Source organism: Miniopterus natalensis, chromosome 11 (genome assembly GCF_054644295.1).
Source record: "Miniopterus natalensis isolate mMinNat1 chromosome 11, mMinNat1.hap1, whole genome shotgun sequence".
Classification (NCBI taxonomy): domain Eukaryota; kingdom Metazoa; phylum Chordata; class Mammalia; order Chiroptera; family Miniopteridae; genus Miniopterus; species Miniopterus natalensis.
The window spans coordinates 50,338,033-50,363,637 of NC_142091.1; the positions used below are offsets into that span (position 1 = coordinate 50,338,033).

General features: G+C 36.1%; 1 protein-coding gene and 1 pseudogene across 23 annotated transcripts in view; one reads left to right on the forward strand and one right to left on the reverse strand.

The window, feature by feature from the left end:
• Positions 1-25,605, reverse strand: part of SOX6 (SRY-box transcription factor 6) — a 514,047-nt gene that overhangs the window by 386,162 nt on the left and 102,280 nt on the right. The window contains exon 3 of one of the 23 annotated variants that reach the window (XM_016225189.2): positions 10,285-10,359. The exons of the other annotated variants lie outside the window; for them this stretch is intronic. The gene's annotated coding sequence lies outside the window, so the exon portion shown is untranslated. The remainder of the gene's footprint in view (positions 1-10,284; positions 10,360-25,605) is intronic. 23 annotated transcript variants of the gene reach the window in all.
• LOC107546724 (small ribosomal subunit protein eS28 pseudogene) lies at positions 5,537-5,747 on the forward strand (annotated as a pseudogene).

Genomic DNA, 25,605 nt, shown 5'->3' on the forward strand with positions numbered 1-25,605 from the left:
TTGATATTCTAGAAGGAAAGAAAGGAAATGAAAAGATTTTTGCAGTATTGCCGGACAATTTACCCTTGATTTCATTTCTAACTTAATATTAATATCTAGCAAGTCTAATTTTATTGCATAAGAAACAGAGAATGTGCAAACAAGAGATAGTTATTAATATCCTAGGCTGTTTAATTTCATATTCCCGAAGAAGTTAAAGTATTGTCATGTTAACAAAGCTAACTTCAGCATTTGGAGAAGTCACTTCAGTTCCTGTTTCTGATCCTTGTAATTACCATTTCCTGGACTAAATATATTCAGAAAGCCATAATAATGATGAAGAAAAGCCCAATAATACTAAATAAACCAAGTTGAAATATAGTTTTGAGGAGGAATCAAGGGGGAAATGACTGTTCTTGTTCTTTCAGAGGTCAAGTTTAAAGAAAGAATAGTTTTCCGTTATCTTAGGCCACATTAAAACTAAAAACAAAAAGGCTGTGAATGAAGAAACTTTATAAAGGCACTGTGAAGTATTGAAGTGGAAGCACTGTAGGAATTAGGGCCAGTTTAGACATTACCCAACTTACTTTCCAACAATCTGCATCAAATATGCTTTATTAAAACAGAACCACGTGGAAAATAAGCTAGCAATTAACACAGCTTCTGCATGTGCCTCTAATACACTAGATTTCAAACTTTTAGTGAAACTGAATAAACTACTTCCATGTTGCCACTATGTGGACTTGGCAGCAGTTCCTAGACTTGCTTCACCCTCCACACCAAGTCAGTTCAAGATATTGCTGGGTTATTGAAATAGGCACATATGAAAAACATCAGGTATTTTGTCACTTTCCTTGCAGTTGGTATCAGCCATTAAAACAGACCCTGGCTCACTGAAACGAACAGTCTCTCAAACGACCACTAATACTACCTGTTACAAAAAATGCATCCACTTTTAACATATATAGGTCATATCAATGGGCTTTCAATGAACAGTTTGTCTCTTACCAATGGACATAAGCTGTTATAATTAGCTTTTATGAATATGCATAACTATTTTAGTACTCAGGAACTTTAGTACAGTGATCTCTGCAAAGACTAGACATAAATGATTTCATTATTGCCACTATCAACAAATATCAGACTACAAATAGGACACCATGTCAGACACTAGTGAATTAATTAGATATAGTTCTGGTCTTCAGTGGCTGGAGAGATTAAATATATGTGAAGTGATAAAGTCTGCATGAGAATAATGAGAATTAAAAAGAAGAGTGAATTTTCATTCCCTTCACTTCTATCTAGGACAGCTGTGTGCCATTACACAGTTTATTCACTGCACAAGGGTGCTCAAATGAAAGAGCAACTAGGCTGCAAATCTAGCTAGCTCTCTGCTCACTAAACCATGTGCCCTGGCATAGGGAAAAGGCACCTAGGAGGAAAGGTTCCACCAGCTCACCAAATCATTCTACCACACAAGGCAACATCCACACAGAAGAGGCTCTTTGTTCTAATTTATGCATCCATAGCATGTATCATTTTCTACTGCTACCACTCTAGTCCAAGATATTATCATCTCCCGTATGAACACTTTTATATTTGTCTCCTTACTAGTGTTTCTGCTTCCACAACTGCTTTCCTGGTCTGTTACTCTCATAACACAGTGATTCTTTTAAAAATGAAAATTACATCTTGCTTCTCTCTTAAACCCTCCAGCGGCTTCCCATTTCACTTAGATAAAACCCAGCATCTTCACCTGCCTGAAAGTTTCCCCCAATAATTTGCATGGCTCACTCCTTCAATTCATTCAGGCTTCTGATTAAATGTTTCCATATCACAGAAGCCTTCTCTGACAACCCTGTATAAAATAGCACCCCTATCAGTCTCAATGAATATTTATTGAGTGCATGAATGAATGAATGAAAGTAAACTACTGGAATATAATATCCTTCTGAGTAGCTATTTTTGTTTGTTTTGTTTCACTTATATATCCCCAGTATCTAGAATAGTGTTTTACATGTAATGAGCATTGACTAAGCATTTGATGGACAAATGAATGACTACTGTAGAGATACATGAAGGAAAAGGAGTCAACCCACTTACAAAGCTTCAAGTCTTGGTGACTAAGTGCTGGTATCACTGTAAAAATAAAAAAGCCTGAAAGACAGCTTAATTTAGGGGAAGGGGATAGTAAACTCGGTGAATATAAGGTGACAATGGGACATCCAGGTAGAGACGTAGAGTTAAACAGGCAGAACCAAAGCTCAGGACAGAGCTTGATAAGCAGATGTGAGACCCATCTACGTAGAGTAGAAAGGCCTTAGAACAGATGAAACTTCCAAGTGAAAGAACAGAGTAAAAACAGCAGAGACAAACTAAATTTGGGGGTGTATATATATATTTGGTTTATGAGAGGAAAAAGTAGATTCATCCAAAAACGCCAAGGCAAATAATTTATTTTTTAAAAAACTTATTAAATATCTACTACTATTAAGTGTTGTGCTAAGCCATGTTCAGCCAAAAATATCAATGGCTACAGAAAGCAAGAATGAGGGCAGAAAGAAAGGCACTGAGTTTGGAATGTGCCACCCCCAGCAATCCTGAAGGCAGTGGGCTCAGAAGACTAACCAGAAGCAAATGGGGGCCGGGTTCTGAGGAACTCAGGAATCAGCAGGCAGAGACAGCAAACAGATTATTCTTTCGAGAGGTCTGACTGGAGGAAATAAGGGTATTTCAAGGGTTGGTTAAGTTGAGAAAAGCCACTGTAAGAGACCTGAATTCTTTGTGCACATAGAACATAATAATAACCCCTTGCATTTGAAAGGAGCTTTCTAGCTTATACATATAGTGCTTTCACATACACTATTGTAACTGACACACTACGGACATGCAAGGTTAGCAGAACAAATGGTATTTTAAGATAAGTAACTGAGACTCAAAGAAGTCAAATAACTCGTTCAAGGTTCCAAAGCCAGAAAGTGGCAAAACAGGAATTAGAACCTGAATCTCCAACTCCATGAAAAAGAACAGATAGGGGTTGCAAGAAAGAATGAGGACAATTAACAGAGCAAAGCTCTGGCAGGGGTAGGAGGGGATGGGAGTGAAAAACCCAAGTAGGGATGTCACCTTATGAAAAGAGATGAAACACTTCTTCCTCTGTGATAAAAAGGAAAAGATAAACAGTTTAAAGCAGTAAAAGAATATGAGACAGTACAAGGTGAGGAAAGAGAAGGATTAAGGCCTAGATTCCTAGGAGTGAGATACACGAAGTTCCATTTCAGGGAGAAATATCTATGGACAGACAGGTGTAAAGTTACTCAACTGAACTACCAACTCAGAAACCAGAAGTTAACAGATACTCGGTGTCTCACAGGTCATATTGCAGTAGGGACAAATTACCTGAGAGTGCCTGATAAGAAAAATGTTTTGGGGAGGGGGACTGGTGAGTGAACAAATTAAAGGGGACCCGAGAGAGGAATTATGTAAGGCATACTGACTGTGCTCTGTTTCCCAGGACACAGGCTAACTAAGTCGAGACTATGTGCAACTGGAGGACGGCAAAGCAAGAAAATTTCCAGGCTCAGGTTCTAGGGAAAGCTGTCGTTGGAGTTAGCCACCAGCTTTAGGATCAGAGCCCTCTTTTCCTTCTCTCTTCTTACCTCCTCCAGTCAAATTTATTTTGAACGATTTAGTCTGTTCTTTCTGGGCTCTATTTCCCCATCAGTGTTTTTTCCCCTTCATCTTCTTTGGATTGCACTGACCTAAGGCTTTGGTCTTTATCAAAACCTTATATAAGAAACAATCTGATAGCTCTAATTTCTAAGTATACAAGATGTCATTAAGCATATGGACTTTGAAGTTAGATACACCTTGATTTTAATTCATTCTCTCATTCACCCACTCAGCAAGTATGTACTGAGCATCTACCAAGTGCCAGGCACTGTTCTAGTTGCTGAGGGTACAGCTTCAAATAAAACAAAGTCTGTCATCATTGAAATTATATTCTGGTGAGTGTGGTAGTAAGGGATGGGGAGAGAGAATGTAATAAACAAACAAGTTCTCCTATTTCTTAGTAATCTGACCCTGGGTAAGTCACGTCACTTCTCTAAGCTTCAAATTCATCAACTATAAAATGGAAAAAATAAGAACTCCCTAAGACTATTGAGAAATAAATAAAATAAGTCAAATAATTAGCATATAATCTTAGCTCTCTGAGCTCTGACCTTACCAGCAATTTTCCAGTTCCTGGAGTACGACATGCAGCTTCCCACCACCTGACCTTTGCATAACCTTTCCTTTGCTTAAATATTTTACCCTCTCCCCCACCACCCCAGTCCTTTTATCATTGTCATTCTTTCATGAAAAGCTTTGGTTGCTCTGAAAAAAATGGGCATGCCTCAGTACTTGACTGTTCTGATGTGTAACCTGTATGGTGGACAGGAAGCCACTTTTGGGACAGAATATGGAGAGACAGAACAGTTCCCTACAGGCAAAGGTGTCAAACAAGGGTGCATTTTATCTCCCTATCTGTTTAATCTGTGCACAGACCATATCATAGGGAAAAAAATGAGCGAGACTCAGAGGAAGAAGGAGTGAAAATTGGTGAAATAAACATCAATAACTTAAGATATACACATGAAACTATCTTACTGAAAGTAGCAATGATCTGAAACAAGTTCTGATGAAAGTGAAAGAAGAAAGTGCCAAAGCAGAACTGAATTTGAACATCAAGAAGACAAAAGTCATGCCTGGCCGGGTGTGGCTCAGCAGATGAGCATCGACCTAGGATCCAGGAGATCAGTTTGATTCCCGGTCAGGGTACATGCCCAGGTTGCAGATTCGATCCCCAGGGGGGGGCATGCAGGAGGCATGCAGGAGGCAGCCGATCAATGACTCTCTCATCATTGATGTTTCTATCTCCCTCTCCCTTCCTCTCTCTGAATCAATAAAGATATATTAAAAAAAAAAAAAAGACAAAAGTCATGACTACAGAAAAAATACACAACTTTAACATACACAATGAAGACACTAAAATTGTTAAAGATTTTGCTTACCTTGGTTCAGTCATAAATTCTAGAGCAGGCTGTAGCCCAGAAATCAAGAGATGGCTGAGATTTGGAAGGGAAGCAATGGAAGATTTGGGAAAGATCACCAAGAGCAAGATGTGTCATTAGAAACCAAGGCTAAGATAATCCACACCCTTGTATTCCCAGTTATTATGTGTGGATGTGAAAGTTGGACAGTGAAGAAGGCAGGCAGGGAAAAAAATGATTCATCTGATATACGGTTTTGATCTCTGATACCCTGGATGCCATAAAGATGAACAAGTGGGTCCTAGAGCTAATTAAGCCTGAAACATCACTGCAGGCAAAAATGAGAACACTGAAGGTGTACTACTTTGGGCACATCATGAATGAGAAGGCAGGGTTCTTTAGAAAAGACAATAATGCTGGGGGGCGGGGGGAGAAGACACCAGGAAAAGAGGAAGACTAACTATGAGATGGATTGACTCCATAAAAGAAGCGATAGGGCTTTCCACCCAACAGTTGCCACCATCATGGACACGAGTCGTGCGCAGCCTATTAACCTAGCCAGGGTCACCAAGGTGCTGGGCAGGGCCGGTGCCCAGGGACAGTGCCCACAGGTGCGCGTGGAATTCAGGGACAACACGAGCTGCCTCCATCATCCGCAATGTGAAATGCCCCGCACGCGAGGGTGACGTGCTCATGCTATTGGGGTCAAAGCAAGGGGCTCGGAGGCTGCACTGACTTTGTGTTTGGGTCCTGGCTGGCTGGGTGGACCACATGACCCATGGAGGAAGATGTTCTGCTGTGAATAAAGCGTTTGTGTAAAACCAAAAAAAAAAAGAAGCCCGAGGCATGAGTCTACAGGAGCTGAGCAGGGCTACTGAGGACAAGACATTGTGGACATCACTCATTCATAGTGTTGTCGGGAGCTGGAACCAACTCAATAAGCATGTAACATTCTTTCAGATCCTGGCTCAATCGCTACTTCCTCAGGGAAGACTCACCTACCTAGAGCAGTTCTCATTATATTTGTTCAGAATGACATGTAACCACTGTTTGTTTAGTTTTTTATTCATTCATCCAACACACCATCATCTTTTACCTGGAGGATTGCAAAATCCTCCTACATAGCCTCCCTGATAAAGTCTATATCCAACATAGCAGCCAGAGTTAAAATAAAAGTCAGACTAAGATCGTTTTTGGCTGAGAATCCTCAATGGTATCCCATCTTCCTCAGGGTGAAAACCAAAGCCCTTGCAGTGGATTAAATCCTGCACATCCTCATGGTTCACACCATACAGCTACACTGGTCTCTTTACTACTATTCCTCAAATTCATCCAGTTCACTCTACATCAGGACATGGGTTCCCCTCCTAGAATGCTCTTCCCCACATATCTGCATGATTTGTTCCTTCTTTTCTTTCTAGTCTCAACCCCAAAATCACCTAATCCATGAAGCCTTATTGTATCTTACACAAGAAAATAGGAACTCCCCACCTCAGTACTCCTTACCTCCTTTATCCTGTTTGATGTTTCTCCATAGTACGTATCATCTTCTAACTTATTGTATTTTACTTGCTTGTTATTTTTTGAGTGTCTCTGCCATCACTACCACTAGAATATAAGCTTAATGAGAGCAGGGATCATTTTTATTCACTGTAACATCTTCACTGTCTCCAACAGTATCTAGCGCATAGTGGACACTATATTTAAGATGATAATTTCCATAAAACAAGCCAGACAGATTTCCTAAATAAACAATTCATACAGCTGGAAAAATTTTTAAATAAAAGTTCAAATAATCTCATAATAATTACGCAAAACCCCAATACCCTTTGGGAATTTCAGTCTAAACTATAGTTAAGAAAAAAAGATACAAGGTTAAAAATACTAATATACACATTTATAAACTAGATGAAGAAAACATAAGGAGAGCAAAATGGAACAAGAAGTTATAAAAGAAAAAAGAATACACATTTTAACATTTATGAAGCAAATTAATGTTATGGCTTAAATTTACTTAATTCCTACTGTTTAACTGGCCCACTATAGCTCAAATTTCATGTGAAGTATTCATGACAGATAACTTTTGCAATTTCTTATAATCTATTCAGTTATATAAGATATTATCAATTTTTTAATTTTTACTATTAAAAATACTAATGACATTTCCTACATTCTAGCAATCATTAAGTTCTCTATAAGAAATAAGGTGTGGAATCAGAAAGAAGAGGGAAAGTAAAACCATATTATATCCAGAAACAAGGATATACTGCTATTTAAGTATATTCCCCAAAAGTCCCTTTAACAAACCAATTACCACCAAGTCTTACAAATTACACTTTCTCTGTATTCAACTGGCATTCATTACATAGAGTTCATGTCACCTCTTTCCCTTTCCATCCCTCCATTCCTATCAAGTTACAAATATAGTTAACTTTAGTTGATTGATACAAGTGAATAACAATATTTAATTAGCACTACTTCATTTATGAACTATCTGAACTCCACCCAGTGAGTCAGCAACAATGAAAAGACATCAGCATCAATTTAAAAGCTCCTTAGAAGAGTTCAGAACTCCAGTTATTAATTCAAAAGCATATATCAAGTTAATCATAGTCAAAAGTGTATTTGTGGAATTTGTGGAATTTTCTCTTTAAGCCAAGGATTCAAAAGAAATTTATAAGTGAAACTGAAATAATGTATGAATTAGCTGTTTACATGTTGTTACTGTGAAGAGCTTTTAATTTAAAATAAATTCATTTAAATGGTCAGTTTTAATATCAGAGTTATTTTAGATATATTCAGTGATATAAGCTACCTTAATCAGATATCAATTTTGCATTTGTCTTATTTTTTTAAATATCAGCTCTTTACCAAATTACTTTTCTAGAACCATGGTTCTCATTCTTTGTGGTGATTAGAATATCATCTGTAGAATTTCTTTAAATGAAAATTCCTGGACTTCTAGAGTTGGGGTGGGGCATCAAGAATATGCATTTTAACAAATATCCAAATCCAGTTAGTTAATCCAGTTAGTGGTACTCAAATCATACTTGGAGAAATACTGATTTAGAAAACCTCAGTAGTAGCTATTTTCTGCCAATTCTTAACAAACTACTCTTCTCCCATGAACTCTAGATCCCAGTGCATTTCATTCCAATCCATGATTCAAATATCTAAGCCATTTATTCAGTAGATATTCTGTGATGGCCTGCTACACCGCCAGCAATCGTCTAATATTGCAAGGCTTAAAGAATATAATTTCTGTTTCAGGACTCAAAAATGACATGTCAAGGCCTTTTTTAAAAAATTATTTTCTCCCTAGATAAACCTTCTTGAGCCAGACTGGACTGCCAAAGCTAGACTCATCAAAACTTTCACTTGAAATAACTAAGAGAGGCAATATCTGTGCTCTTTTCCACTCTGAAAATGTTAACAATAGCAAATAAGAGGTGTGGGGGGGTTCATTAACAAAACACATCCACACATGATTTTCCCTCCTCTTTACCAGATGGAAGAAGAAAAAAGCCCTTCAAGACCTTTAAAGGAGTAAAAGCTCATATGTCAACTGAAATATAAATTATAACATTAAACAACTAGTGTAATTGTGAATATATGATATGGAAGATACAGTGCAAGAAGGTTTTGTTACAGGGATAAACTCTCGAATTTATTAAAAGACCTTATTGGGTCAGCCAGATTGGGAACATGACCTATAAAAATGCAATCAACTTTCAATTATCAACCAATGATCATCCACTGCCATTTCTAGTTATATTTTAGGTCATTAATATAGTAGTCCTGTAAATAACATCTATCCAATTCCATTATTTCATTCCTGGTTTTTGAATTTTTGGTTTCCTGCTGTGTGCTGTTTAATCCACCTCCTAATCTAAGGAGACTTGAGGAAGGACATTTATCAACCAAGTTGATAAATTCATGCTGTTCCCTGTTTGGAGTGAACATCAAATAACTCCACAGTATGAGCAGGATGGGGAATGCTGAGGTTGTGAGACAGTAATAGGACACTATGAAAAGGACAAAGTACGGTTTATATGCTACTAAATGCCTTTCCCAGAGTCCTTTGTGGCTAATGTTTCATAGCAAACTAAAATTTAATAGCTCCCAATCACCTACTGGGTAGTTCAAACTCCTAAATATGACACAAAGGCCTTCAAGATTTTCACCAGAGGTGTTCTTCCAATCTTAGACCTACCACTTCCTTTTAAAAAGTAATAATGTTTTGGTAATTTATTTGGTGCTGCCCATTTGCCAGGCAATCTGTAGAGTAACATTATAAGTCAATATTATTAGTTATATTTAAAAGTAGGAAAGCTGAGGCTCAGCATTTTACCCACGTTCATAAACGTAGTATAAGACGAAGTCAAGATTGAAATTCTGATGCATGTGACTCCAACGTGCATGCTCGGTACTCCCTCATTCCAGCCATGAAAAGTTAATCATAAGTCTTTACGTATACCGTGATTTTCCATGTCTTCATGCACTTGCCCATGTTTTTCCTATTTCTGGGAATGGTTCTTTTTAAATCTTGTATCTCCCCTCCCCCTACTGAGTCAACATTCAAAAATAGTTACTAAAAATACTAATTTTGTGCCTGGCACTGTAGTGGGCATGAGAGAGAGAAGAGTGAGCAAGACAAAGACTTGGCCGTCATGGGGCTTCCATTCCTTAACCTACTCCTCTGTCAATACCTGACTCAAACTCACTGCTTCAATACAAATTTCCTTTACAGCTCTCCTTTTAATATTAATTTCTTTTCTTGTTTGCTCATACCACTTTATATAAATATTCACCATCAGATATCCTATTGTACTATAATTGTTTATGTGTCTATCTTGTCTCCCCCTCTCACCCGTCCTCTCTTTGACATAAAAAACCTGTCCTGTATAGATCTGGATCTCTAGTCTTTAGCAGAACACTTGGTCATAAGCAAGTGCTCAAAACATGTTTTGTGAGTGAGCGAATAGAAAACTAGATCAAATATTTGTCTTTCTCTCTAGTCTATATAAATTAAACATTACAAATACTCACTTGAGAGAAAAATACTATAGTTTAATTTATAAACTCAGGGGCAGAAAAAGTGGTAGTCATGACTATTTAAAGCTACATTTACCTCTTTCCTGGGTGCTTTTTAGTGCTCGGGTTTATATATTAGACAATAACAATCTAACTTGCATTTGGACCCAGCTGCCATAACTATGTAATTATTATACAGCTTCATTGTCCAATATGTAAGATAAATAACAGTATTCACCACTTTGAAGCTTAGTTGTTATTGAGAACTTATCTGCACAGCTGATGAAACTGCAAGAATTACTTCTTCAATGTTCTAGTGCAATAGAAAAGAAATAACTATTGATTAAAAATAAAGACATGAATACCAATAATTATGCAGAGTACAAAAAATTTGCACATGTATATTAATTTCTGTTAAAATCACATGATTTTAGACGTATTCAAATTTAATTTCTTCAAAAGAAGGTTATGGTTTTAAGAACTGAAAAGTTAACCTTACAACATACTTATTTTTAATTGCTTAATTTTATATATTTTGCAAATTCCAAATGATCTTTAAATTGTCTTCATATAAAGATATACACATAAAACACCAGCTCATAGGGTAACAGCCAAAGCATGAAATCTGTATGCAGGCTTCCCTTTAAGAATATGAAGTATGTAATAATACAGTCTATTAGCTATAGAATTATAGAATTTTTGATCTAGAAGGGCCCAAATAGGAAATCTTTTTCAACACTTCATTTTAAAGATGAAGAAATTTGGTGTAGAAAAGGTGAGATAATTAACATTTTGGTTAGCATTTTAGTTCTCAGTGAGTTCCCTCCCACCTCCCCTTTCCCCCCAGAACATGCTTTTAAACAACTGTCATTGTCCTTCTCTCCCACCTCAGTAATATTACTCAGTTGTCAAACTAGCTCAAGATCTACTGATTAGCCAGCTTCTGTTATTACTAAACTAAACAAGCCAAAGGTAAACATTAAGAAAGAGAAACATAAAATACCTAAAATAACTAAGAAATCAGGAGTTAATAAGCAACCTCTGGATCATTAGAAATAGCCACTAATCATATTAGACCTAAATTAGAATATGCTATTCTTTTTCTCTTCTTTTTTTTATTTTACCATTTCTTAGTTTTAAGGTTTCAGTCAGCCAATTGGTCAAAATTATTTTACTGCACACTTAATATATGCAAGCTACATCCTCAGACTTATAGATGACCTAAAATATTTAAGACATGATCCCAGTCCTTTAAATCATTTTCAATAGCTGACCCCAACCCACTTTTCTAAATCTTCCATAACTTTCCTATATAAAACCTCTTAATAACAATGCCCTACTTCACACTCTTGAAAATACCTCATATTTTTGCAAGCCCGTAACTTGAGTCATGCCTTACTTCCTGCCTATAATGTTTCTTCATCCCTTATGAAAGCTTACCCAGCCCAGCCAGCATGGCTCAGTGGTTGAGCGTCCACCCATAAACCAGGAGGTCACGGTTCGATTCCTGGTCAGAGCACATGCCCGGGTTGCAGGCTTGATCCCCAGTAGGGGGTGTGCAACCAATCAATGACTCTCATCACTGATGTTTCTTTCTCTCTCTCCCCCTCTCCCTTCCTCTCTCTGAAATCAATAAAAACATATTAAAAAAAAAAAAAAAAAAGGCTTACCCAGACTTCATAGCCAATATCAATTCAACCTATCCCTTAAAGTCATCTCCGGTCTCTTATTTGGCATTTATCATACACTGGCTTCCATTCTAAATCATTCATATATTGACAATACCTTCCAGCCAGATTATAATCTCCTAGAGGGTGAGGACAATTTATATACCTCTGTAAACCCATAAGTGCTCCCCATCTTTTACATTCCATGGCACACAGATTAAATGTTAATATTTGTATGGCATGTTGGAGGAAACTCTCAAGGATGCTAATGGCAAGAAGTGCTTGGCCCAGGGCTACAACCAACCCAAACTTTATTTGACACCCTAAAGAATGGAGGGATCAATATCTTGGAACCCTTGTAACTTTCTTTAAACATAGTTGCAGATAAAATTAAATTAAGATGAGATCATACTGAAATAGAGTATGCTCCTAATCTAATATGGCTGGTGTCCTCATCAGAAGACAGGCATGTAAAGACACACAGACACAGGGAGAGCACCATGGGATGACCAAAGTAGAGATTGGAGTAATTTTGAGCAACATATACAGTCTATTGTCTAGGATGGGACAACCAAGTCATTTTTTATTTTCTATGGTCTTTTTTTCTTCTATTCTTTATTTTTTTAATCCTCGCCCAAGAATATGTTTTTTTACTGATTCTAGAGAAAGAAAGAGGGGGAGAGAGAGAGAAAAAAATCAATGTGAGAAACATTGATTGGCTGCCTCCCGTACACACCCCTACCAGGAATCAAACCCAAAACCTGGGTATGCGCCCTGACCAGGAAACGAACCGGAGACCCTTTGGTGGACAGGACGACACTCTAACCACTGAACTACACCGGCCAGGGCAGGATAACCAAGTCTTTTCTCCCCAGTTTCAAGCCAAAAGAAGCCCACTTTTTCCATCAGTTTAGTATAAGGGAAGTCTCAAGTATGTTCCCTCCTATCCATAATCTAAATCTGACAGTAGCCCCCACTAGATTGATGAAAAGAATAACATTTTATCTAGCAGCTGAATAGTCAGCAGAAAATATTAATCCTATTTATCAGAATAATTATTTACTACCATTCTCATTTCTCCCATTTAAGTTAAAATTTAAAGGTAATGTAATAGAGAGATACAAAAATAGATAAACAGAGCCTTGATTATCGCTACTCCAAACACAATTCTACTTCTTTTAAGTTTAATTGTATTTCTTCCTTCTAAGTAGGATCCCATACATTCATTTTTCTTGTTAATTATAACAATAAATGGCCAATATGTAATGGCATTTATCAACTGCTCACAGAAACAAAGGAACTGTATCAGGGCTGACACAAGTGACTGACCGGATTAGAGAAATGTATACCATAGCTGGTTTTACAATTAAGATTACAGATAAAGGACCAAGTGTCAGGAACTTCTTTTTGTTATTCCACTAAAAAATACTACATAAATATTCTATAAATACGTCCTAATGATCCGAATGAATAAGTCACCTGCTTCACATGGCCAACAGCACCCAAAAAATGGTTTAAATCCTTTATCTCCCAAGGTATAACTACTTCCTTCCACGCAGAGTTCAGAGCTTGAGATTTCTATTCACAAATTTTATTCACAAACTGACTTTCATGGCATCATTCCCCATGTAATAAACTCAATTTCCACAACTAAAATTTACAGCAGGGCAGCAGAGTGGATAGTAGTCTTTTCACAGCAAGATTGTCCCGATAATTTCTACACTCTGTAATTTCAGTTAAAGCTGTTACCCATAGACTATAATTAAGTTAACATTCAAGACTTGACTACACCTCTCTATAAAGTGTAAACACAATTTGGCATATGACTGATATTTCTGAAGTGTGTGGATTCTCTTTCATTCATGCACTTGAACTATCCATTGCACACTTTCAGTTCCATACATAGACACCAGGCACTGAAGGAAACAGGAAATGTTATGCCAACATGCCTATAGTATTGGTGAATAAAAAAACATAACCCCAAGGCTAAGCTGCCAAATAAGTAGTGAATTAATTTCTGTAAAGTACTCCAATATTACAAAGGTGTGTTGAAAGGTGTCTGCTCATGTTTCAAATTAAACGCACTGCTGGTCAGCATTAGCACCTCAGCTTTGAACACCAGCCATTTGCCTATAACACTTCAGGGGCTAGGAAAAACGGATTTGCCGTTCACACTGGAATAATTAGAACATGTCAGGAAGAATTAATTTCCTCATTTTTCAAAAGGATACACAGAAATTACCATGTTATTATATGACAGGGTCCCTTGGAGAATTATATTAAATTTAATTTCTAGCGCAGCCCACACAACAAATTAAAGTCATAAATAAGATGGAAAGAAGCGGGACGCAGAGCATATGTTTATGGCAATGAGTGAAGCCAAGGGACCAGAAACAACTATCTTCATTTCATTTTATTTAAATCAGCCAGACACTGTGTATCTGAATGACAGCACTTGTTAATGGTGCTGAGATTATAGGCTCCTTAATTTTAGAAAACAGAAGCAGTCAGTCAGTGTCTGAAATAGTACACTTCCTACAATACAAAAATTAGTATAAATTTACTTCCCTTTCAAGTCAATTTCTTTTTGCCCTGAAGCAAGTTTAACAAAGATAAACTTATTTTTAATAATACTGTTCCTCTATTTGTCTTCTCTCTGGGCAATTTTCTTGGGTCAAAAAAAAAATGAGAAAAGTTAAACATAAGAGTCACCAGAAGTAAAATTTGCAAACATAGTGTTTGTTCAAAATACAAGCTTCCTGCTCCATCCTCTAAACACACTTACCAATTCAGAGCTAGCAGACAAAATATGTTTTTATATTATCCTTCTTACACTACCTATCAAATTGGAGTGAAACTGATAAGGATATTGTTCAACCACCCTAAAAGCACTAGACTTTTTAGCTATTCATTAAGTCCAAATATGTGTATGGAGCAGACAAGATTACACAGCCTACTGACAATGCAGCCACCACTCAATGGCCAGAGACCTCCCTGATTCCTTCTCCTCCTGCTAAAGACCCTCGCCTGTATCACCTCTTTCCCTTCCCACCTCAGCTAGCTGTGGGCAGTCAAAAAATGGTTTTCACTTATGGTCATATCATCCACTCTGAAATCAGCCCAAGCCCAGCATAGAAACATTAATGAAACTTTAATAAATGTATTATAAAATATTAATGATACTATTGATTCCCTCCTTTCTCCTTGTGTACATTTTTATTTGTTATTTAAGTTATGGGTAAAATAACCAGACTGGAAGCAAGTATATATGACTTTCTTAATTTTTTCCTATATACTATAAAAAAGACTAAAGGTGTCCTATAGAAATTAACACTCTTACATTGAGAAGTCAGCTCCTTCTCTGGCCAGCTCCAGGTTGGCATTTTAGACCTACCAGCAATCCAAATGTCTCAAACACCAATTATCAAAACAATTTCTATTGTGTTATTTATTCACTCAAAATTTCTTAAGAATGCCTAATTATATTACTTCAATATGAAATATGCTCGATGTATAACAAATGCAAAAAAATAAGGGGTGATATTTAGAAAAGTATTTAAAATTACTAAAGTAAACACAATGAAGAAATTGCCACAAAAGAATCACTGATAATTTGCTAAACTTTCCTTCCATCACAGATTTAATCTCCACATATTCACCTACGAATTCTAAATCATAAATGTTCAGATTACTCACAGCCCCAGAAACATGCTGGTGCTTCATTGTGCTAAATAACTGAAGACATTCTTAAGGTGAAAAAGGAGTTTGTACACTTTAAGAAATGACTGTCGTGAAACTGAGCACTCCCTTGGGTGCAACAAACTTTAAATAATTTGTGAATCAATTAACTGGCGACTCTCTTCATAACACAAATTTCACACTCTCAGGTCACTGCATTATCGGCCTTATATGAATCATAACATTTTGGAGAAAAGTTCATAATTGAAATCATTAATTAATTTAACAGGACTTTTAGTTATGCATTGCATTAAACAGCTGTAAAGGAGCAGAGATTAATTAGTTGTTTCTCTGACAATTTTCACTGCTGCTATTACTTGGAAAACTTTTCAACTTGGAAAGCACATCATGCTCTCTATAATCTGGTAGTGACCTGTCAAAGCAATTTAAAGTTAAAGGAACTATAATTCCTCTAAAGTCAAGTCTGAAACCTCTGAGGTGTTTCTCTAGAATAAAATAAATAAACAAACAAATAAATAACATTGTAAAGTCTGAGCTTCTCCATATGTAAAAATGAAACCTGTATCTAGAATAAAGTCTAAAAGCATATATAGTAGTACACAGAGAACAAGTGTATGTATATATGAAGCAGCTCACAGAATGAAGAAAACAAAGATATACCCAGCTAGCATTTCATGAAGCTAGTGAGATGATATGCACTTACGTATTTTTGCATAACCTTCTTTCTCTCTTAAAAACAGAAATAAAAACTATTACCATAAATAAACTGTACTTATGCTAGCACTCAGTGCCTTCACGTCTTAGAATTTAGAAGTAAATCCATTTGACTGACCTACAAGTTGTCTAGCAAGTTAATTAGCTGACAAGGTATAGGTAAGTTCAAAAAGCAACTCTAAAAGGACAATTTCAAGGAAAAGTGACTAACACTTTTTTAATGCATTATCCCAAACTCCTTTCATATCACATCACACCCTCTGTAACTTCATCACTTTAACAGCTTAGTATCTCATACTCTAAAGTAAAGGCACTAAAAGGTATATCATGGAGATTCTAATAAAATGTTTTATATCCTAGAAAAATCTCCATCTTGCTAAAATTAATTAGCTGAAATTAAACATTTTCCAGGTTCATATCAGAAAACAACTGCACCACCTCAAACTCTCAAATGTTTTTTCCAGTCTAATCTCTTTTTCCTTCCGCTCTGCTCCACACATGGCAATGATATTGAATTTCTACAATTCTCAAAACATAGCAGGCCCTTTCAACATCCAGGTACTTTTACAAATGCTGTACCCTCAGCTTAGAATATCTTATCCCCACATCCCCATTTCTCCTTTAAGAAGCAGCTCAAATGTTAACCTATTCAATGAAGCCTTCTCTCAACTCTCCCCCAGCAAATTTCAAATGTCTATTTTTCTTACTTCTTTCATAACATAATTCTAAGACTAACGTGTTATAATTTCTCTCTTTACCTGTCTCTTGTCTAGGTTTTTAAGCTGGTTAAAGGGGGGCTTTAGTATGCTATTCACATTTAAATCTCAAATGTGTCTATCTGGAACATATTATACCCTCTGTAAATGTCTGTTGATTTAAAAAGGAATAAATAGGAAAGGGGGTGGGGGACGGCAGAAGAAGCTAAAGGGGGGATAAGTGGTGATGGAAAGAGACTTGACTTGGGGTGGTGAACACACAATACAAGCACCTGAAACCTGTATAATTTTATTAACCAATGTCATCCCAATAAATTCAATAATAATTTAAAAATAAAAAAGGAATAAACGAACATTCACATGTTTATTTCCACATTTCATTTCAATATTTATTGAGGACCTATTATAAATCAACCACAGTGCTAGGTGTTTGACAAAATCTCCACAAATCTTTAAAGTAAGGAAAAATATAGCTTCTCTGTGTTTTTTAAAACATGTACCTCACCTACTCTTTTAGTATTTTGTTTAAAAATTGGTAATTATTATCTAATTAAACTTAAAGTGGAACAGCAATAAATAAAACTGGGACAGAAATAAAAGTGGGACAGAAATAAAAACTGAAAATATCATTTCAGGACATATTTTTTTAATCGTCAAAGATCCCTTTTCCAGGAGTCAAATTAAATGAACATGTTAAAAATAGTTTATTGTTTATGCCAGTGGTTCTACCAAGGCTCCCTTATCTAGTCAATATACATGAAAGTCTATTAGAACAAGTGTTTCCTCACTTGAGCAAAAGAGTGAATTTTTGTCTTTTCTGAGATAGCATTTTATAAAGTCACAATGATTACAGTGATGTTTCCTCTTTTAGATGCATTATGTCCAAAAATTCACTGTGAGGTGAGGCAAATGGTAATGGTTCATGTCTTATCATTCACATTTTCTCACATATCTCTATAGCTCATTTATTTCTCATTTCAGCCCATTATAATGGCAAGGATAAATTGGCATTTTTTAAATGTTTTTATTGATTTCAGAGAGAGGAAGGGAGGAGAGATAGAAACATCAATGATAAGAGTCACTGATCGGCTGCCTCCTGCAAGCCCCCTGCTGGGTATCGAGTCTGCAACCCGGGCATGTGCCCTGATTGGGAATCGAACCTCAACCTCCTGCGTCACAGGTTGATGCTCAACCACTGAGCCATGCTGGCTGGGCGGCATTTTCTCAAAGTGTTGTCCTTTAAATAAGAATCTGTGGCAATTTTGATCTTCAATAGGGGTGTTTCCTATTCCTAATAGTTTATTTATCCAAATGTAAATGCCACTTCAGAGTTCTTGCAAGAATTAAATGAGATAACATATGCAGGTACTCAATAAATGTTAGTTCTTTTCCATCCCTCTTACCCTGAAACACATACAACCCAGAGATTATGTCCTAAAGCGGGTTGTTATTATGGAGTTGTTCTGACATTGTGTACACATAAGCATGCACTCCTCAAATATATAATGGAACTATTTAATAATAGGTTGAAGCCAGTGAAAAGTGAAGTATCTTTCTTTGTTAGAAATAGCTGAATGGACAAACAGTGAAATTAAAAGTAATAAAGAGTGTGGATGATATTTGCGTAAGCAGATCATAAATTGCTGGTAATATGTCCACTTTCTCTCAACCAATTCCTCCTTGTGACCAAGAAAGTTCACCAAAGTTAAAGCCTAAAGTATAGAAAACAAAATTAACTTCCACATAAAAATCAAATTCATAATATTTGCTGCATTTGCTCCATCATAAAAATTCATTTATTTTGGTTACCTTAGGAGCTACTAGAACTGAACCAATGGTACTTTAGAAATGTGATATCTTGATAACATTACATGATCCTAAGATCCAGAAGAATCCTGAACGAAAAATAGAATCCATATCTAAAAACGCATAAGCTTTGATTCTACCTAAAGATTCACATTAGCATGATTACCGAGGGTAACATTAGCTCTGTTCCTTTAGACTCGATGATCAGGGAAACTGAACCATATAGCCTGCTGATCTTTTCCAACTAATAGTGAATGCTGCTCTCCTTTATCCCCACCTTATTCAGAATATGCATATGTTGTATTTCTTGTTCTGCATTTCATTCTAACAAAACACTCAAAATTGCCCCATAATTTGTATATTTGTGTATTTGCCCAATATGGTTGCACCTATGTGTCTATGGGTGTTTTTATCCCTTTTTTATAAATCAAATCTGTTTACCTACAGCACTATTTGGGAGTTTCATCAACATATCTCAATCGTGTACCTATTACTGATCATATTATTACATTTTACCATCACTGAAAGTAATCCTTACCTTCATCTGAACTTCAAAGCATGTTTTTGTAGTAGTATCTTGGACTACAAGTTCATCTTTTTCTACCTTTTCTGAGTACGCTTGAGGAGGCTGGTTTTGGAATCCTGACCTTGAGTTCAATGAGGCTTAGATCTAGCACACCTGCCTGCTTTCAAATTCCCCTCTGGGGTAGCATCACATAGCAATTACATATCAAACAAGTCCAACTCCTTGTATAAAAGTGTGCTTACAAAAGTACATTTATAGTTAGTGTGGCAGAAGTATCTGAGTCAATACTAATTTTCACTGTGGAATCCTTGGTTTTCTCCTAAATGTTCACACAATGACTATAGACACATCTCACTTCCAAGAACGTACAAAGTAGATGGCAATTTTTTAACATTTCTTCTGAAAGTGTGTGTTTGGTTTATGGGAGAAAGAGATACAAGAAGGCAGAAATCATGTTATTTTTCTAGGTTATAATTTTAATAAGCAGAAACAAGATCCATTTGTACCTTACTTAAAAATTCAAGAATCATCTTTCTAATAAAAGGATAAAGGTTATCATGAAGAATATAAGGATTGCACGTAAGAATGCAAAATAAAAGAAAGGGCAGAGGAGATGAGAAGGTAGAAGGGAGAGTGGGGGGAGAAAGAAGGGGGGGAGAGGAAAGTTACTGGAAAGAAGAGAAGGGCAGGGGAGGGGAGGGCAGGGGAGGGGAGGGGAGGGGAGGGGAGGGGAGGGGAAGGAGAACCTAGGAATGTGGCAGGGGTTGAGGATAGGAAAAAAGAGGTCTTAAAAGCCAACTAACTGTACCCATTATTTTCTTTCTAAAATATTTCCTTTTTACAGAGAGACAGTGGAAAAATGAGGTAAGTGAATTACTTTCACAAATACTCATTCTTATTTGACTTAGTTTCATGGAGCTGATAGCCTCACACCTTGCTTAAGAATTTCAGTGGTCACATTTCTGCATAGCCAAAATGATCCCAAACAATTTATCCAATGTACTACACATATAAACAGGTTTTTCTTCAAAACCAAGCACGGTGGTCATTTTTTCCTCCGTCTTTCTCCTCAACAAACATAGTTATTATGGAAAAAACTAAGGGAAAATTCCACTCCTCATTCATGTTTGAGTTCCTCTGACTTGCTAAAATATCCTGTCCTGTAGCATAAGATGTAATTCCATGAATACCTGGCTTTTTCCTTAAAAGAAGACTTTTACAAGATTTCATTTACAAAATTTAAATAGAGCAGCAGGTTTTTCTAGTCACAGCTCTGGAAAGAGAGGTTTATTATTTTCTTTCTTCTATTCTTTCTTTCTTCCTGTCTTTTCTATATTTCTTTACAGAGTAATAATTATTTTATCAAGACGTTTCCATTTACATTATTAAAAATATGTGGCAATTCCAAGTCTGTTTGTCTTGGCACTTATTTTTTTAATGCCAAAATTAAGAAATTATTAGAGTTGAGAGAAAGAGCATGGTCATTGAGTCAAATCATCTTGGATTTGAATTCGGCCTCTACCATTTACTGTTACTCTTGGGAAAGTTGATATACGACTCTGAGCCTCATTTCATCAACTATAAAAATGGGTATAATAACAGTTTCTACCTCAAGGGTAATTATAGGGATTATATGAAAAAATTTTCATGACAAATATATATAAAGCATTTAACACAACATCTGGCACAATTAAGCATTTAATACATGATGTTATTAATAGATTATATGCCACTAGTAGAGTACAAAAGTTAGTTCCTAATGATTTTACCAAAACAGGCAATGGAATTAGAGCCCTATGGTCGAGGCTCGGTTCTTTAAAAACAATGGGAGACCAAAGAACATGAATATCAAGACTTAAAAAAAAAACACAACTTGCCTACTTTGAAGCAATATTTTTCAAACTATTGAGTGGACAATAACAATTTTATGAGTGCCAATCAGCATTTTTTTATTAAAAAGAAAAGGAGAGAAAGGAAGGGAGGAACAGAGGAAAAGAAGGAAGGAAAAGGGATGAAAAGGGAAAATAGAATATGTCACACATATTAAGGATAAGTATTGTTCATGAAAGCTTTTTATTTCAGTTATATAAAATTGCATACTAGATCAGAATAGAAATTTACTTCTTAGTCTGCATCATAATAAAAAATGTTTGAAATCCTCCTAACTTACTGGGAATTAGAACATGTGAATCTATGGCTCTCAAGTAACAGGGAAAGAGCCAACCAGTTTCCTCATGTAAAGTTTTCTCTAATTCATGGAATGTAGCAACTGAAGCCATCTAGTGCCACTGGGGTATCTTGTATTGTCTTCTTATTTGAAAGACTATAAGGCAAAAGTAGCTATCAGTTTATCCAAGGGCAAGAAAGAAAAACTAGATGGCTTCTGAATAACCATTCTAGTTCTAGGAACATGAAGCAAGCAACTATTTAAAATGAAGAAAAAGTGGACAGGCACATGCAAAAAAATGAAACTAGACCACTAACTTACACCATACACAAGAATAAACTCAAAATGGATAAAAGACTTAAATGTAAGCCGTGAAACCATAAAAATCCTAAAAAAAAAAAAAAAAAAACCATAGGCAGCAAAATTTCAGACGTGTCTCATAGCAATATGTTTGCCAATACATCTCCTAGGGCAAGGGAAACTAAGGAGAAAGTAAACAAATGGGACTGCATCAAAATAAAAAGCTTCTGCACAGCAAAAGAAACCATCAACAAAATGAAAAGGGAGCCCACTGTATGGAAGAACACATTTGCCAATGACACATCGGATAAAGGGTTAATAACCAAAATATATAAGGAACCCATACAACTTAACAAAAGGAAGACAAACAATCCAACTTAAAATGGGCAAAGGACATAACTAGACACTTTTCCAAAGTGGACATACAGATGGCCAAGAGACATAAAAAAATGCTCAAAGTCACTATTCATCAGAGAGATGCAAATTAAAACAACAATGAGGTATCACCTCCCACCTGTCAGAATGGCTGTCATCAGTAAATCAATAAATAGCAAGTGCTGGTGAGGGTATGGAGGAAAGGGAACCCTAGTACACTGTTGGTGGGAACAGACTGGTGCAGCCACTATGGAAAACAGTATGGAGTTTCCTCAAAAAAATTAAATATGACCCAGTGATCTCACTTCTAGGAATATATCCTAAGAAACCCAAAACACCAATCAGAAAGAATATATGAGCTCCTATGTTTATAGCAGCGCAATTTACAATAGCTAAGGTCTGGAAACAGCCCAAGTACCCATCAGTAGATGAGTGGATAAAAAAGCTGTGGGACATTTACACGATGGAATACTATGCAGCTGTAAAAAAAAGAAGGAACTCTTACTCCTTGGGACACCATGGAGGGACCCGGAGAGTATTATGCTATGTGAAATAAGCCAGTCAGAGAAACACAAACATCACATAATCTCACTCATATGTGGAATATAATGAACAAAATAAACTGATGAACAAAATAGATCCAGAGACGTAGAAGAATGGAACAGACTGAAGAATCTCAGAGGGAAGGTGGAAGTGTTGGGGGGGGGGGGGGGTGACTGGGAGAGATTAACCCAAGAACTTATATGCATATATGTATAGCTCATGAACACAGACAATACTGTAGTGAAGGCCTAGAGGGTGTGGGGTGGACAGGGTCAATGGGGGAAAAAGGGGGACATCTGTAATACTTTCAACAATAAAGATTTTTTTTTTTAAATGAAGAAAAAGTAATACAATTAGAAGAATTTAAGATGTCATTCTTTCCACATTCAATAAATTCAAGCACTTACCAATAAAAGACCAAGGAAATGACTCTTCTAAAAATCCGATGGATTTGTGGAATAAAAGGACAGCAAAGCATGTCACCCAGCATGCTTTACTTAAAGAAACTCAGTTATATTTATATCTCCTTTTGCAAGATATGTAAGATGTGGATGGGGTTTGGGATAGTGTGAAAAGAGCACTGTATAAAAGGAAGGTGCATATATGTAGTTGCGTTCACTCTGGTCTTATTTTAAACCAAACCAGTATGGTGGTCAGCTGTCAGCCAAAGAGAACAGGGGCAGGAACAGAGCCAATCAAGCTGTGTTAAGCAGCCCAGTCATCCCACAGAAATATGTACAGCTCTTGTTCCCTGGCAGTACAGCTGGCAACAGCACAGCAGTAATTTGAGGGGTTTTCTATAGAGTGCTTATGAGTTTGATTTCACCATTGGCTTCTTGCCATTGCAACCTATACACTGGGTAGCTCTGTGAGTTACCCAACTATGTGCTTAAATGATAAAGAATCAGATTTTTCACTTGGTAGGCATGAAGTCAGCTGAGTTTCCACTTTGCCAAATGCTTCTTTTCTTGGTTTTTTGAACTCCTTGGGTTAAGAAAAATACATAGTTTGTATTGCCAAGCACTTTCCCCCTACACTTTGGGAAACTAAATTCTTTCTATTTCACCCATAATTCATCAAACTGTTTTCTCTGACAACTTAAATCTTTAGAGCCTTTTAAATACCACTTCTCTCATTTTATCTCCATTACTCTCCTTTTTCATACTTTCCCCTTAACAATAAAAAATAGATATAAAATTTTGCCAAATTTTAAGTAAAAAGGATTATTATAATTCAATTTCTGAGGTTCAAGATAATGTTTTACATGTGACCAAATAAACTTTCCATTACCTATTTGCACTTTCATATGACTTTCTCTCTTAAAGGACATAATGTTGTTTAATAGCAGGACTACTTACTGGTCATCATTTGGGTGAATTGTCATGTATTTGGGAATATTTAATTTTTAGTTAATTTAAGCTGCTTCCTATATGCATATATCACCTCATCTTATATGATCCTAATAAATAATACATTCCAAAACTGTTCTGGCATTAGAAACTGAACTACTCACCAGTGCTAGTCAAAATTATGGTGGGTAGGGTGGGAGAGTAAGGGGGTGAGGGGGTACAAGAAGGTTAAGGGGGAATAAATAGTGATAGAAGGAGACTTGACTTGGGGTGGTGAACACATAATACAATACACAGATGATGTATTATAGAATTGTACACCTGAAATCCATATAATTTTATTAACCAATGTCACCCAATAAATTCAATAAAAATGAATTTATTTGATTAAAAATAAAGCCCTTTCAAATAACTTTTTTAAAAAAGGAAAATAGTTGGAATATACTGTGAGACATAGTGAATGAGGAGAAGTATTGACCTTCTCCACCCTTTGGCTCATCAGTGTAAAATTAGAAAATGCTCCTTCTTTACTCTAAAAATATTTAAATCTCCAATAGGATGTCCTTCATTTGTAAACAGATATACAACTTCATACCATGGTCATCCATTCCCTCCTACTTCAGGCAGAATACCCAGTTACTTTCCATAGCTAGAGACATTAGGAAAGTCCTCCTCACCTCCCAAATTCCATTCCAAGGGGTATTTCATTTCCACTGCTGTGCACTAGTAGAGTGGGGGTAGAAAAAATCAAATCCCACTACCAGAAATTCATCAAAATAATGTTATTAAAGTTAGATTTCAAAATGAGATTTCAAATCAAAACCATTTAATGGACAGTAGTTGATTAGCTACTATAGTACTCTCAATAGTATAATTCGGCCATATTATGAAGTAAATGAGTTTCACTAGGTTGCCCAAGGAACCAAATCACCATCTATAACATGGTTTCTATATAAATATCTATTCCAAACAACAAACTTTCAGAATTTTATCTATTAGTAAGTTGAAAACTGCCTACAAATACATCCCTGTGTATACTTCAGAAAGTTTTTTTGTGATATAAAGAAATACTAAAAAACTAGGTAACTGACTATCAGCCATTTTAAGTAGGTCATATGCTTTACAAAAGGGAAGCAAAAATAAAAAAGAAAAGTAAGAATTCAATGTGCAAGTTACAAATTACTTCCTCATTTACTATATATGAAGTCTGGGATTTTCAAATACAGTACTTGGAAGTATGCATAAGCAAAGTATTATTATGGCTCAAATACATTGTTAATATTACAACAAGAGTGATAACCATGCCAATACTATGGATTATGAGTAATGGAAATATACAGACAGTTTCTAAAACTACATACACTGTTATATTTTCCTGAATATAAGTGATTTAGATGCTGTCTTAAAAAATACACAAAGTTTCTAAAGCAGAGAGCACTAAGAAGTTAGCAAAACTACAAGTTAATCCATTCTCATGAAAATTCCAGAGAAGTAACAACCATCTGTATAACCCAATGCCTTGTTTTCATATATGAGCAAGGCTATGTGGATCCATAAAAATGTCACCTAGGCAGAGCTTTGAACATCTAGCATCACAACTTCTCATAAAGCCACCAAATGTGTTGTTCAGATATGATATCTAAATGACCTAATAAAAGCCAATTTCTAATGATAAAGAAAAACTAGCTTGCTATAGA